Genomic DNA, 14,785 nt, shown 5'->3' with positions numbered 1-14,785 from the left:
TCCTTCCTCTGCCCAACACTACATTTTGACTACAGAACAAGTGGACACTATACTTTGAACTCTAATTTTTATGAATACCATTCATTTTGCGACAAAAATTTTTCTCTCTGCGTTTGTTAATCAATGTCTTCTATTTTCCTAATAAGGCATTAAGATTTTTAGCACCATATTCTGGTCCTCCTCACACTTTATTTTGATATTATTTTCTTACCTATTTTCATAACACACGATCCAGTATTATTCATGCTGTCTTCTACCTCCTCCTATACACAAAAAAGTGGTGAAACTAAAAGGAAAAGAGTTCTTTGATGGATCATATTTAATCTCTTTCTTTGTATCCGTAAGAAACAGACACACATGTCTAGAAAACTATCTTTCATCACACTAGTTTCACATAAGGCATTTTGATCTGTGTTTCATGTTGAAGTGTAGCAAATGAGCAGCCACCTAAAAATAGGAACTGAAGGAAAAAGCATGCCTTACCCTTTGAAATATTTTAACCAGTTCCTTCACACCTACCACAAAACTGGAAATGAACTACTTGGTACCACTGCTATATTTGGATACTCTACCTAAAACAGGAAATGGGACTAGGCCTGTTTGTCCTTTAAAAAAAATAAATCCCCCCCAGAAGGCTTTAAATAATCTTTAACTAAACCAAACTAATTATAATTACACAAATAACGCATGTCTATTTCTTGTGAAAAGTAAGCCTCCTCCTAGAGAAAATATTCTAAGTGTAAATTTGAATCACGGTATTTTCAAATCTTTCACTTCTTCATGAGGGATAAAGGCTGATACTTCTAATTCTACATGTAGATAGTATTTTAAAGATACAATAAGGAAAAAGGTGAGGCCTCTAGATCACTGAAGTGTATTTATTTTTAATTACAAAATTTTACAAACAGAGGTCCTGGCAAAAAAGCAGCAAACTGCATGACATAACAGACCATGATCTATGCTATGAATCCTCCTGTGGAATCAGAATTATAAAGGAGAGTCTTTTTTCAGGTCCAAAACTACCACACATTAAAACTAGATTTTAGCACTAACACACATTTTCCCAAGTGTACAGCTGGCAAATGACAGCTACATCAAGCATGCCATCATAAAATGATGGTAACAAGCTGTCTCCAAGAGAAAACTAAACAGTTAGGATTGCAAATGTAATCATAATTTTCAATTTTGCTTGGAAATGTTCTTGAAATTCATTCAGAGGAGGAAGCCCTTGTAGAATGTGTTTTCATGCATATGCTTTACCTGTTCTGTTATTTTCTACATCAGTAGAAATCTCAAAGCCATAATGATATTCTTTTAGCCTGGGGAAGACAGATCTAGAAAGAACTTCGAAAGTCATTGTGAGTCCCCCCCAAGAGGGGATCAACTATAGCACATACTAGTCCAATCTGCAGGTAGGAAATGTGTAAAGAACACTACGGTAAACACCTACATTTGCAAGAAATGAGCGTCATCTCTTGCCAACTAAAGATTAAAAGAAAGCTCTGCAAAAGCTGGCCAACATTTTTCATGCTTACTACTTAACTAAAGCAGTAAAACAGTATCAGTCAACCTTCAAAAACTCTGTCAGGGAGCAGTGACAGCTGACCGCTCCCTAAAGGGATGGGGACACAGGTGTCAAGCATGCCAACAAGGGCTGCAAAGCAGGTGCCTTCCTGGCTAGGCCTCCATCCCACTGCCACCACAAGATGGAGCAGGACAGATCGAGGAGTGGCAGTCAGGGTCAAACAAGAGTCAAGATCACTGAACAAGTCTGTGGTGACAAGGCATGTCCAAGGTCAAGCCAAGAAGTGCAAATCAGCAGGGTTCCTGGCCAGGTGCATGCATGGCTGTGGCTGAGCTGGAGAGAGGAATGCCTCCAAGGTAGCTCAAGCAGGGACTGAAAACCCAGGGCTGAATTGAAATGCTGGTCCCATGAGAAGAGGTATGCAGGGAGGCCTAGCAAGGTGAAGCTGGTCAGGCCCATTAAGGCTGATTAGCATAATCGGCACCCTGAAAAGTCTGTGCCTATGCCAAAGTGCACATTTCTAACCATCTGTATACAGGGCTAGCAACAGTAAAATCAGCTAAGCAAAAGAAAGAAGGTAAGAGGCCATTATCAGGCAGCAGATAAACAGTCCTGAAATAGAGGTAACCTTGAGAAAGGAGACAGTACTGCATGTATTATGCACATTATTTAGGGGACAGGACTAGATCAGCATTCCTCCTAACGAAAGTAAACATCAGAGCAGGAGTCATACAGCTGGAGCACCAGAGCCAAAGCCAATTCTGTAGCACAGGCTCCTCTGTCCTCTATGTCACAGAGGTACTGAACCAGAGCTTACTTCAGATCCAAAAGGAAAGGAAATAAATCTTGGAAGACTTGTATTCATGGTCAAATTGTATTTTCTATAGTTTATGGGAATACCAGGTTTCTCCTCTCTTCTTCTTAGAGAAAAAATGAGAATAGCTGTTGTGTTGTCAAAGGAAAGGTATACACTTGGCTGAAGACTTTAGATTTAATTGCAATACTGATCAAAACACACTGGATTAAGCACTCATCCTGAAACCAAATACAGGAAGAAAGAAGAGGAAGATTTCCAAAGTAATTTCAGTATACAACTCAGATACCTGAAGTGAGCAGACAGAACTAATCTCATAGTGATGTACCTTATACTTTGGGCAGAAATCACATCCCAACTTTTCCCATCTAGTTACAAAACTCCTGGAGCCAAAGATGCAATTATTCCTCCCCAAAATCTCTTCAGTGTTCTGTTTGATTCCATCTTCCCAATTCACCATCTCTTCCCTAAGACTGTCTGATCTAAGCATACTACAGCATACAACCTGCCCTTAATTGCATTGGAAATTAAAAGAATTAACACTAGCCTAGGTCAAAATCTACCTAGACCAAAGGCTCATTTTTCATCACTGGGGGTCCATGTCAGGTCAAGAACACACAGCACCAACAGATCAGTTACACTGCTGGTGCAAATTAGGTACAAATTAGAAGCATAGCTGCAATACAAGAACAAGGCTTCTCTTTCTCAGCAGATGTATACCCTACAAAAAATGAATTAATTCTTTTTAATTAAAGAGGAACTGTGTATCTTTACTGTCTTGATGAAAACAAAATTCTGGGGAAATCTGATTGCTTACATAATAGAATTTTTGACAGTTTATCTTATAAATGTGCTTGTTTTTAAAGCAATCATATTAAACACATGTTCCCCATTAGAACCAAATGAACTATCAGCGTATGTGGAGTTTTCCAGCTGTCTAGGCTCTGGACAGTGGTCCCAGATGCTTCAAGATTTGAGAAGCACACAGGTAGAGCAGATACCTTGGACTTCACTCTGTTTTTCCAGGTGTCTTGCAAACATGCATTCCATTTACAAAGAGAAAATGGCAAATTCTTGTGCGTGGTTCATTCCTGCAACACAGGAAATTGGAAACATACAGCTATAGATTATGTTAAATCTTGAGCTACATGTCCTGTACATAGAATCACAGAATGGTTTGGGTTGGAAGGGACCTTAAAGATTCCACCCCCCTGCCCTGGGCAGGGACACCTTCCACTAGCCCAGGTTGCTCAAAGCCCCGTCCAACCTGGCCTTGAACCCTTCCAGGGAGGGGGCAGCCACAGCTTCGCTGGGCAACCTGTGCCAGGGCCTCACCACCCTCACAGTGAAGAATTTCTTCCTTAGATCTAATCTGAATCTACCCTCTTTCAGTTTAAAACTGTTACCCCTTGTCCTATCCCTCTGATCAAGAGTCCCTCCCCACCTTTTCTGTAGCCCCTTTTAAGTACTGGAAGGCCAGGATAAGGTCTCCCCGGAGCCTTCTCTTCTCCAGGCTGAACAACCCCAACTCTCTCAGCCTGTCCTCACAGGGGAGGTGCTCCAGGCCCCTGATCATCTTCATGGCCTCCTCTGGACCTGCTCGAGCAGGTCCGTGTCCTTCTGATGTTGGGGGTCCCAGAGCTGGACCCAGCACTGCAGGGGGGTCTCACGAGAGCGGAGTAGAGGGGGAGAATCCCCTCCCTGTACCTACTGGCCACACTTCTCTTGAGGCAGCCCAGGATGCAGGTGGTCTTCTGGGCTGTGAGTGCACACTGCTAGGTCATAGTCAGTTTTCCATCCAGTGATACCTCCAAGTCCTTCTTGGCAGGGCTGCTCTTAATCCACTCATCACCCAGCCTGTATTTGTGCTTGGGATTGCTCCGACCCATGGGCAGGACCTTGCAACTGGCCTTGTTGAACTTCAGGAGGTTTGCCTGGGCGCACCTGTCAAGCCTGTCAATTCTGAAAATTCATATGCAGCTCAAACTAGATAACAAGGATCTTAACATAACTATGCATTCTTGTCTCTCAAGTATGTAATTTACTATAGGACCAGCAACTCACAAAACTGATAAATTCTTGTATAAACAGCTGATAAGCCTCAGAGTACTCAGAGCATGTCCAGTAAAATTTAACTTGAAATTTGTCTTCCTGAAATAGACAACTGAAACAAGTTCAGTACTGTCAAATGTTCTCATGGGAAAAATGGCATGCCTAAATTCAGGAACACTTTTCTGCTATATAAGGAGGAGAGTCAAGGCCAAAATGACTGGATGAAATAGTTGGATACTCTGAAAACCTTTTTTAAAAAGTTAATTAACGTGCCATTTTGTTTTTAAGCAGTTATGTACAATTATTTGCTATACAGCCAAACCTACAGCATACAGTGTAAAATCTCTACATAATGACACAAAATCTGGAAGTACTGTTTGCTGATAACACGGTGTAAATAAATATAATATGAATACTAAGGGGAAAAAAAAGAACTTGAAAGGCCACATAGAACAAAGGAAGTGAGGAAACATTCTCTACATATATTTTGAAAGACGCAAATGGTGCTGATTACTTTATCCCCATACTCAGACTGTCTACGTGGGTTAAAGCTAGCAATAACACCAGTTCTAATCTTAAAGGCCCATAGAGAGACATAAAACTTGACTGTTTGAGAAATCTGGTTGTAAAAGCACATCTGTGCAGCCAACACCATCACACGGCTGGAAAACAATCAGAATTTCAGCAAAAATCAAGTGAACAAAACCACAGAATATTCCTTCAATGTGGAAGGAAGATTTCCTTCTGAATATTTCCTACACCGTTCCAAGTCTTTTCAATACAGTAACTTCATATTTGTATGGATCATGTCTTAAATATATTTCATCCACTGTTTCAGGGAAGACTCTCACAATGAACTATTTCCCAATTCACCTAATTTTTATACACAGTTCCACATGCTTTCTCTTGTTCAATGAAACAAGTAATGGTACTCACCAGTTAGTTATTTTCCTAGCAGCATTATAACCCTGCTGTTCCGTTGGTAGCATATTTAGTGTGAACTTGACTTGGCTTTTTCACATGTATTTCGCAAGCCACTTATCACTGCGGTTTAGGTAAGCTGTGAAGGGATTAGTGCAAGCATCCAAAACAGTTACAAAATTAAGAATTAAAAATAATATATATATCAAAAATATATTTCTCCCATCTTTTTTTGTTTGGAGTTTTTTGAGATGTTGTTTAGCTTGCTCATTTCACCATGGATATTACTGTACGGAAAAATAACTCTTGAAAAATAATGAATTTAGTGATACTTCCCGTAGAAAAGAAACTCTGGCAGAAAATAGTGTCACATAATACCCAACATTATCATTACACTTGGGAAAGCTGGAGAAGGATTTCTCAAGGCATCAAAAGGACACAATTATCCTACAATATAGATCTCCAGGTTATGCCAACAGAGTTATTACAATTTCAGCAGTTAAAAGAAAACTTCCCAAGAGAATTCATTAACTTCATCAGAACATCCAGATTTCTAGTGTCCTGGTCTAATGGATATGGTCCAAACTGTTAGTGATAGGAATTTGCCCATGTGACTTTAATTTCAGGTTAATGACCACTTATTCAGAATCACCAATACGCACTAGCCAGGTGTGCATTACAATCATGCTCCAATAGGAAAGAAAATGCCATCTTAATTCATAATTTGTAAGTATTAGGATTCTTCTAAAGCTGCTGATCAATCCAATTACTGATGATCTTAAAACACTGCAGATATTTCAAACTTCACCTCATCAGACAAAAGAGATTCCAGAAAAAAACACATCTCAAAAAAAGTAATTTATTTTGCTCTCTTCAGCTGAGATTTTCTGGTAGCCAGGGGCCTGCATATTAACAGGTAAACCTGTGGTGTAACACAGAACTGAATTTTCTTTTAAATGTTCTCCTACATTCAAAGGTTAGTAGTCTAACCATCAAGTCACCATTCATGCCAGCAGTCTGTCCATTAATTTAAAAAATAATTACTCAAAGCTATATAGCAACCAAATGACGTGGGCTGGTGAAGGATGGTAAATATGACTAATACCACAGCTACTCTGCTGATGTATGTGGAAACCACTTGAAGATCAAACTAAGACCTTGCCATGATAGTAGACAGCTGCATGGAGAATGCTATTTATTATTAATACTTGTCATCTGGAAAAAGTATACACAGATACATAAATTCCCCAAACTACAAATAAGCAAAAAAACCCAGAAAAAACAGACACCATTTCTAAACTGGCAGGTTTATTTTGTCTATGTAAGTTTGCGGATTTGCCATTACTTGCTTTAGAAGTTAGTTGACAATTAAGGGTACAGTCATTTTATCCCTTTCAAAGGAAATACACCAAATAAAGTGCAATAATAAGGTTTTCAGCATGTTGTTACCCACACACAATAACAAATATTCAAATAATGTTTTGAACTGTTAGGCATAGAATCTTCATTTTTTTTGTGTTCTCAAGCCTGCAAAGTAAGTAATGATTTTATAGTGTCTTAGTTAATTTATATTTAACCAGAAAAGGTGGGATTGACTGGAGATTGTTTGCTTCTCTTTCAATCTCAGTAACCATTTCTTTCATTTTTATTGTACCACAGACAGATTTTTCCCTTCTTCTTTTTACTGAAAATGAGTGATATTCTTCTCTGTTATGAAATGTTTCATACATAACTCCCAGTGCAAAATTCTATACAATATGCTAGAAGCCTAGTTCATGCAAAATATGTATTGTTTCAAATTTCTAAATGCATTATGTGCAAGTAGATCAATAGAGTACTTTCATATACATGCTAAAATGTGATGGTAAATGGCATTACACAAATTCGATCTGCCATGGATCACTAATGACTACTTATCCAAAGCCAAAATAGAAAAAGATTAAATCAAGCATTAATCTATGAATTATTTATTATGAAGTATTATCATTGAAGACTAAGCATTTATCTTAAAAAGACATAAAATCTCATTCTTTCAACTTCCCAAGCACTCCTTTTACATCAAACAGATCAATGTTAATCTAAATGTAGTATGATCCAGGTACTTTTTTCAGCTTTTCCAATCCTTCACCTCCATGTTCTCAGCTATCTTTTTCTCTGATGTCATTTTCAAGTAGATTCCTCTGTAATACCCTTTATTAGTCCCTATTTGCTTATTATCTCTCAGCTTGATTGCTACCATCAGATAACAAAACAGATACTTTGACAGTACCTTAGAGGTAGATAAAAATTACTGCTTCTCCAACAAATATTTGTAAACAGCCTGACTCCTTGGGGCACGGTCTTACAGGTAAATTTTAATTTTAAATGTGAAGCATTTAATCTAAATGCCACGTATTGCTTATTTTTCTCTCATTTTCATGTCTTGTGACATTGGCACAGAGAATCAGCAGGTTCTATGTGAGCTAATTCTTAGAACATATAATATATTGCCACTGCTGAAGATTTTTTGTGACCTAGAGACACTAAAGAGAGTGTTTAGTAAAGACTGGATTTCAATTTGTAACCTTTAGTTCTAGAAAAAAATGACCTTTTGCTTTCCTCTAAAAAACTGTAACTGGAAAGGATTCAAAATCAGATACTGTATTTAGTTTTACCTATTAAATATTCTTATGTCCTTATCTAGAAATTCATCAATATATCTAAGAAGAAAGAAAAATTTCCTAGAAATCCCTATACAAGATCATTATTATATGTACCATTAGGGACAGCATAATCAACTTTAAGAGTATTAAGAGATTACTAAGAGTTAGGTTTTTCAGTACATCTATCCTACTTCCCTAACACTTTCAATCACTGGCTTTGAATTTGTGTAGGAGTCACAGACTATATTCCCTTCATTGTGGAGCAGAATACGGTACACATACATAATGCCACATCTAGCCTTCATGCTATTCACTGCCAAAGCGGTTTGGCAAGCGGTATAGATATTTCAAAGGAAAACATATAGGGCCCCACTCAGCCATATTAATGCTCCTTCGCATTCCTCTTGCAATATTATACTGCCCATAAGGCTTATTTAAGTACAAGAACATCTTCGGCAAGCAGGGCTTTCAAAGTAAATACCCACGTGGAGAATCCAACATCAGCACCAGTGCTTAGTTTTCACCTTCACACAATAGCGATATTTTGAAAAGAACCTGCAGTTACATGAGAACAGAAAGTGATGTATAGGTTTAGAATGGAAATAAAATATAACTTTCCCAACAAATTTTAAAATGAAGAAAGTCTGCTGATGTCACCTGGTCATTTTACATAAAATTAAAAAATTTTAAAAAACTTACAGACTTAAATATATAAGCAAGCATCCCACAGCAGCATGGCAGAGAGTAACTCTAGACACCTATTTTTTTTTTTAAATGGGCATAATAGACGGAAGTAGGCACTGTCCAATAGATGTCTGAAAAAAAATATTCAGACACCCCTTCCCCAGCAAATGTCTTCTCTAAGCATGTTTATATTATGAGTAGTCTAGCACATTGTTTTAATTGGAAGAATATATAGGTTTTAAATCCAAAAGAAAGTAAACACCTATTATGCTTAATTTAACATTCCTCTTACAAACTGAAAACCAACAGGAAAGTTTGAGCAGTTACAGTATGGTGCATCTTACACTAAAAGGACAAAGAAAATTGTCAGAATTATGTTTCTAAAAAGAAGTGCTGAAAGCAAGATATCCTCTTGCATTTATATATGTAACTAAGAATTTGAGGCCAAACTCATCAATATAATTCCTAAAGCATAATGAGAAAAGACAGCAGATAGCTGCTGTGCAATAATGACTGGTTACTAGTTTATCAGATGTGATCAGAGTTGTCCACAGAAGAGTCAGAAACATGATTTTAAGGTAGCTTTGTTTTTACTTTGGTTTTCGTAAGACTACAGAGAACATTTTTGTAAGAGTCAATCTTCTGAATGTATTGTATGCTGGACCCATCTTGGTCATAATTTGTACAGTATAAGTGACAGATTCACAACAAATTTCTGAGCTGGAAGAGCTTTTGAATTACTTTCACATTCAGCAAAATTGATGGAATTATATTAAAGAAATACAATAATTTAGTTTTATATAAAATTAAGTTTTAATGAATTTACTCTAGAATAGACTTGTTATGCAACATATAATAATTCTGCATGTAATTCTGAAGTTCTGCCATAAATTCAATCAGGCTTTAGCATACCCCCAGTTTAATACTGCTATTACTACTCACATCAATAACATGATGCTTAATCTGAACATACATGTGCTTAGTCTGTGGGGACACTCTGTAATACAGAAATTCCCAGGAATAACTGAACATATGATCCTACCTATTTAAGCAGATTAAATCTACTACAATAGTAACAGAATAAACACACCACTCTTCTAAAATAGACTGGTATTACTTTCTCCTATCTCTTGTATCACACTTTCGCAGACACAATCTTAAGATTTTTTAGACTAGCCCCTATCGTTTCATACAACAGGCAATGAAGTCTTAAAAATGCATCTAATTCTGTCTCCATTTGGAAAAAAACACAGCAAAACCAAATTCTTGAAATTGATCTTACAGTCCCTCTTTGTAGATCAGAAGCTGGCCATGGAATAATCTTTCCTTTTACAACTAAAATTCCAATCAAGTCCAAGTTTAAACAGATATTCAGAAGCATTTTTGAGAAAATAAAAATCTTAAACTTCTCTCTCTGATTAATTCCACTTTCTTCTAATAATTGATGTCAAAGTCCTCCTTCCAACTTACACACACACTCATCTCGACTGTTCTTTGGTGAACAGTACACTGTTTACTAGGTACACGCTATGCACAGAGCTTTCTTTAGTTGATTAAAATATGTGCTCACTGCACCTATCAGCCATGGGAAGGCTGAAGAAAAAAACTGAAATCATGATGATAAAGAACTTCTTTAGCCTTCAAAAGAAAAGCATACTCAGGGATCCTCCATCTAACATGTAAACAGCAACAGATACAGCTACCAAACCCAAACATCACGGGACTTGATATTCTGCCAGCAGAGGCGCCAATCTGTGACCATCAGCCGTACAGAGATTCAGCACTGGCCTTCATTTTGCTGGTGCTGTTTCCAAATTTGCCTCTTTTTTTGGGCTGGGAGAACTGCAAATGCACAGCACCTCTAGGGTCTGTATCTTGTTCAACCACAGCCTGCTGACAGCCTGCTGAACAGTTTACCTGTCAATTCACAGAGGATCTGACCAGACCAACCTGATGTATCCTGGCAACCCTTATCGTCTTAAGCTGTCTTTTGGAATACCTGTTCTCCACCCATGTAAAAAAGGTTGATGTAACTTTGTAGGATTCACTAGGTTGTAACACTGGCCATAATGTTATAATCTGGATAGCCTGGACAAATACACAAAAGCCTTTAATTCTTCCAGATCAACATTTCCAGGAAGAAAGGACACATTTTAGAGGAGGAGATGAGGCCTGAACATATGGTTGCCATAACCAGTGCAGTATAGAGAAAGACTGGAAAAAAGGATAGGGTAGCTCATCTGATTTCTCTTGAGTACAGCTAAGACACACCCATAGATGCCATATAAACCAACCAAAATATCACATGCATAACAGGCCTAAAGAAAAGGAGAAAGAGAAGGCTTTTTGCTAATTTTCTAGCTAGCAGCAAGTGCAATATCCCCCTTTGGAAAGGGAGCTGGAGGCCAGTAGCAGTAACAGAACAAATTAGCTTTATTGGCCTGGAAAGTTTATGATTAGCATGGGAGGTCTGAAGTCTGCTGATCACTACAAAAATAGCATTTCACTTTGATGCACGTCTATCAACTCTCACTATATTAAAATGTTTTCCTTTCTAAATGTGGGTTTCAGCTGCTGTGTCTGGCCACCATGTGATATGAAAGTGAGGATCTTCAGGCTATGTAACATATTGTTTTTCTAATCGGTATTTTATATAAGAGAAGTGAGCAAACACTGAATATTCCATGTGCTTGTGTGCTTGCAGTGATTTAAAAAGACCTAAAATTAATATAAAATACCAATTCTTGGAAACATCTACTGGAATAGGAAGCACAGGTTTGCCACTAGAAGCAAGACATTTTATGGCAAATTGAGTGGAGAGTTCTGATTTTTTTAAAAAGGAAACTACAGAAAAATAGACAAAATTTGACTGCATAAATCAAGACCAAAACTGCACAGTAAAAGTGTATGAACTACCAAATGTTCACCATATATCCTCTATCAGACATACTGGAAAGAATTAATTTGTGTGTTGGCAAAACTACAGCACCTTAAGCACTTGTGCAATAAAAATGTCAGACATGACAATGAGACAGTATGATACAGTATTCTTCTTGAGGGTTTTAGTATTTGTTATAAACTGATCTATAATAAAGCTAAATCTTTCTTTGCAGTTATCTTCAGTATTTTTTCGGCCAGAGGCAAACAACTCTACAAGTGCCATCTCAACCTCTGACTTGAGAATCTGGGATTGGCTTCCCTACACATGGGTTGTCTTAAATTAGGTTTACAGTAAGTAAGAAATAAGTGCAATTGTACTGAGAACCAGTTAAGGAATACATGTCTTGAGAAGGAGGCAAAGACATTTATGTAGCTGCTGGTAACTTACAGCTTCATGTTCTGTTGTTATACAGTCTGTAAAATCTCCCTCTGCCCCCTCATCATTGTGCATTATAAGAAGGGTTAGTGGTAGACCTGTGTCTGTGGCAATAGTCAGGGACTCTGAAAAATTAGGTTCTTACTCTAAAACACAAGTGAAATGAGCTGTCTGTGTTTCTAGATGGACATCCATGTATAAATATAATTCAAGATCAAGCTCAAATTTTAAGACCAGCATTGAATGAAGACCAAATTTCACAATTTTGGAGAAATTAGTTAATTTAGAGAAAAATTAAGAGAAATTTAGATAGATCTGACATAGATAGAAAAACTATCAGGCTAGACTGTGATCTGCAGATGCAGTTCCAACCATCACTTCCAAAATTGTAATGATTTTACATTCAACATTCCTTCTGGCCAATCCCTAAATGAACAGAGAGATGAGAAACAGAAGTGTTAAAAGTTTCCTAGATCCCACATACACAATGACAGCTTCCCTCTTCCACAGCTTCCATGCAGTTGTTGCCAGGGAAATTACAGAAAGGCTTCTATCCATCTTTACTGCTTATGTGTCTGTCTTCTTATTAGAGAGTCATGCAAATGTCCTCGTGACTTCTTTGTGCAATATTCTTTCAGCTAGGGAAGGCACTGGCCTAGTTATTTCTGCAAGGTTCTCTTCTAGCCCAATAGTTATTTGCAGGCAATCACAATAGTGACAACTCTGCAAAGACTTTCCAAAAAGTATGAAAAAATTATATAGCACTTAAAAATACTTAGAAGACTTTGAGTGGTGCAATACTCTTAGTAACTTCTTTTCTAAAACACTTTTGGTGATCCCCAGTTCTCTTCTAATGCAGACACATCTTGAATCCTACACAGACTCCAAACATTCAAAGCTGACAGTCTATGGGTGCAGAATAATGTATGGGTTACAAAGTTGATTCAGTATTACAGTTGATGAGAGCATGTACTATACAAACCAATAAAACTGAGCAGATTGATTTAAAATTCACATTAGACAGCTCAAGATAAGCTTCTGCATGAATTATTTGTCAAGAACAGCTGTCATGATTCTGTGATCAAATGGTGACACTAGGGAAATTTAGTATACATATGCAGGTAAACTGGAAATTATTTTAGACTGCTGTCATTATGCAAACAAAACAAAATTAAAGTTAAATGGAATGTTCTTTGTCGTAGCTGAAAAAAGGAAGAGTGCATTTCAGACAGAAATGTCACTGAATGTCTATTGAATCTGCTTCTACAAAGATAATATTAACAATTTTGCCAATTATTTTAATGGGCAATTAAGTGGCTGATGTGAATTCATTAGTAACATCTTGTTTTCCTCACTAGTCAGATATTCATGTTCTTCATTTCCTGTCTTCTGTTCTACATTTTTTTATTCAACAAACAGAACAAAATCTGGCACAAACATCAGTCTCTGATCAACCAAAGAACCAAAACTAGGCAACCTTTCAAACGAAATCAACAGGATTATCCAATGTCAACACAACACTGGACTATTTGTTGATTTGACGGAAGAAGCACAACACTGCACATTTAAGATATTTAACTTCCTTTCATGGCAGATTAAATTCAGTTGATTTATCAAGTAGCAAAGAGCTCAGCTGTGAAGAGACTTAGAATATTGTGGACAGTTTAGCATGTATTAAAAGTTTAAGACAACTAAGATACAGTGATGACATACAGGTTGTCAAACTGATAGAGCAAATGGTTAACTCAGACACATGGCTTCTGTTTGTTCTAACCCACTCTGATTGGTCTACCACATTTAAACTTTTTAATGAGCAGTTTCCTGGCCATGTTTTCAAACCTTTGACTTTTCACCAGACTGTTTCTAAGCTGTGGACTAGTGCTTATAAAATATGGTCTTATAACCAATCAGATTTCTGCTTCTGGCTATACAGTTTTAATAGCTAACTCCAGTTTAATTCAGTTTCCAAAACCATAAGTCAGAATTCCTACGGAAGATACACAGAGCAGGAGAGGAAATTAATTGAGGCCGACATCTTATGTCATTACTGCCCATATAAGCACAGTAAGAATGCAAACAATGTTAGATACTTTAAAATATTTTTAATTGAATGCTTAAACAGTGGGAAAGTTACTCTTGGTCTGAGCTGGTCATGAGCTAGTAAAAATTTTGCATTTTAATTAGGTGTGATCTAATCACCTTTCACTGCTCCAATGAAAACACAAATGCTTTGTCCTTTACAAAGCCAGGTTACATTAAGATATTTTGCAGATGATTCCCAATGTTGCTTTTAAATGAACAGGACAGCTGCCTGTATAGTAATGACTTTTTAATCAATATCACTACATAAAAATATGATCATGCAGGTATCTGCTGCCCATCCTCTGAGAGAATATACCCTGAGACAGAAAATTGTGAATAAAGGGAGACTTGGAATTTTGGAAAGCCAAGAAGGCAGTTGTTCAGGCAGTTGCATCAGTAAATTTGCAAATATGAACATTCCAGCTGAATATAAGTGTAACGGAAAGGGCCATTAAAAATGGCAAAACAAAGGATGATATTATTTTTGCAAGATGTTCTTATTCCCTGCACAGATTTCTTCTATCTGTGTGGTCCCTTGTCTAAAACGAAAAACATTCCTGTAGGACTCTCAAAATCATAATGATGAGGAGTAAGGAGGAGAGGCTAGAGAACGAATACTGAAGCAGGGGCTAACACTACGTTAGTAACAAAACTAGAGTTGATATGGGAAAGGAAGCAGCTGATGATGGGAAGATGTGTGTTGAGTAGGAGGAGTAGTCAGACTAATACTCATGACTAAACTGAGATGA

General features: G+C 37.3%; 1 protein-coding gene across 1 annotated transcript in view; it reads right to left on the bottom strand.

Annotated features, from left to right (window-relative positions):
* Positions 1–14,785, bottom strand: part of THSD4 (thrombospondin type 1 domain containing 4) — a 308,530-nt gene that overhangs the window by 147,728 nt on the left and 146,017 nt on the right. The window lies entirely within an intron of this gene.

This window comes from Strix aluco, chromosome 12, assembly GCF_031877795.1.
Source record: "Strix aluco isolate bStrAlu1 chromosome 12, bStrAlu1.hap1, whole genome shotgun sequence".
NCBI lineage: Eukaryota > Metazoa > Chordata > Aves > Strigiformes > Strigidae > Strix > Strix aluco.
This window is presented reverse-complemented; position numbering and strand designations above follow the sequence as displayed.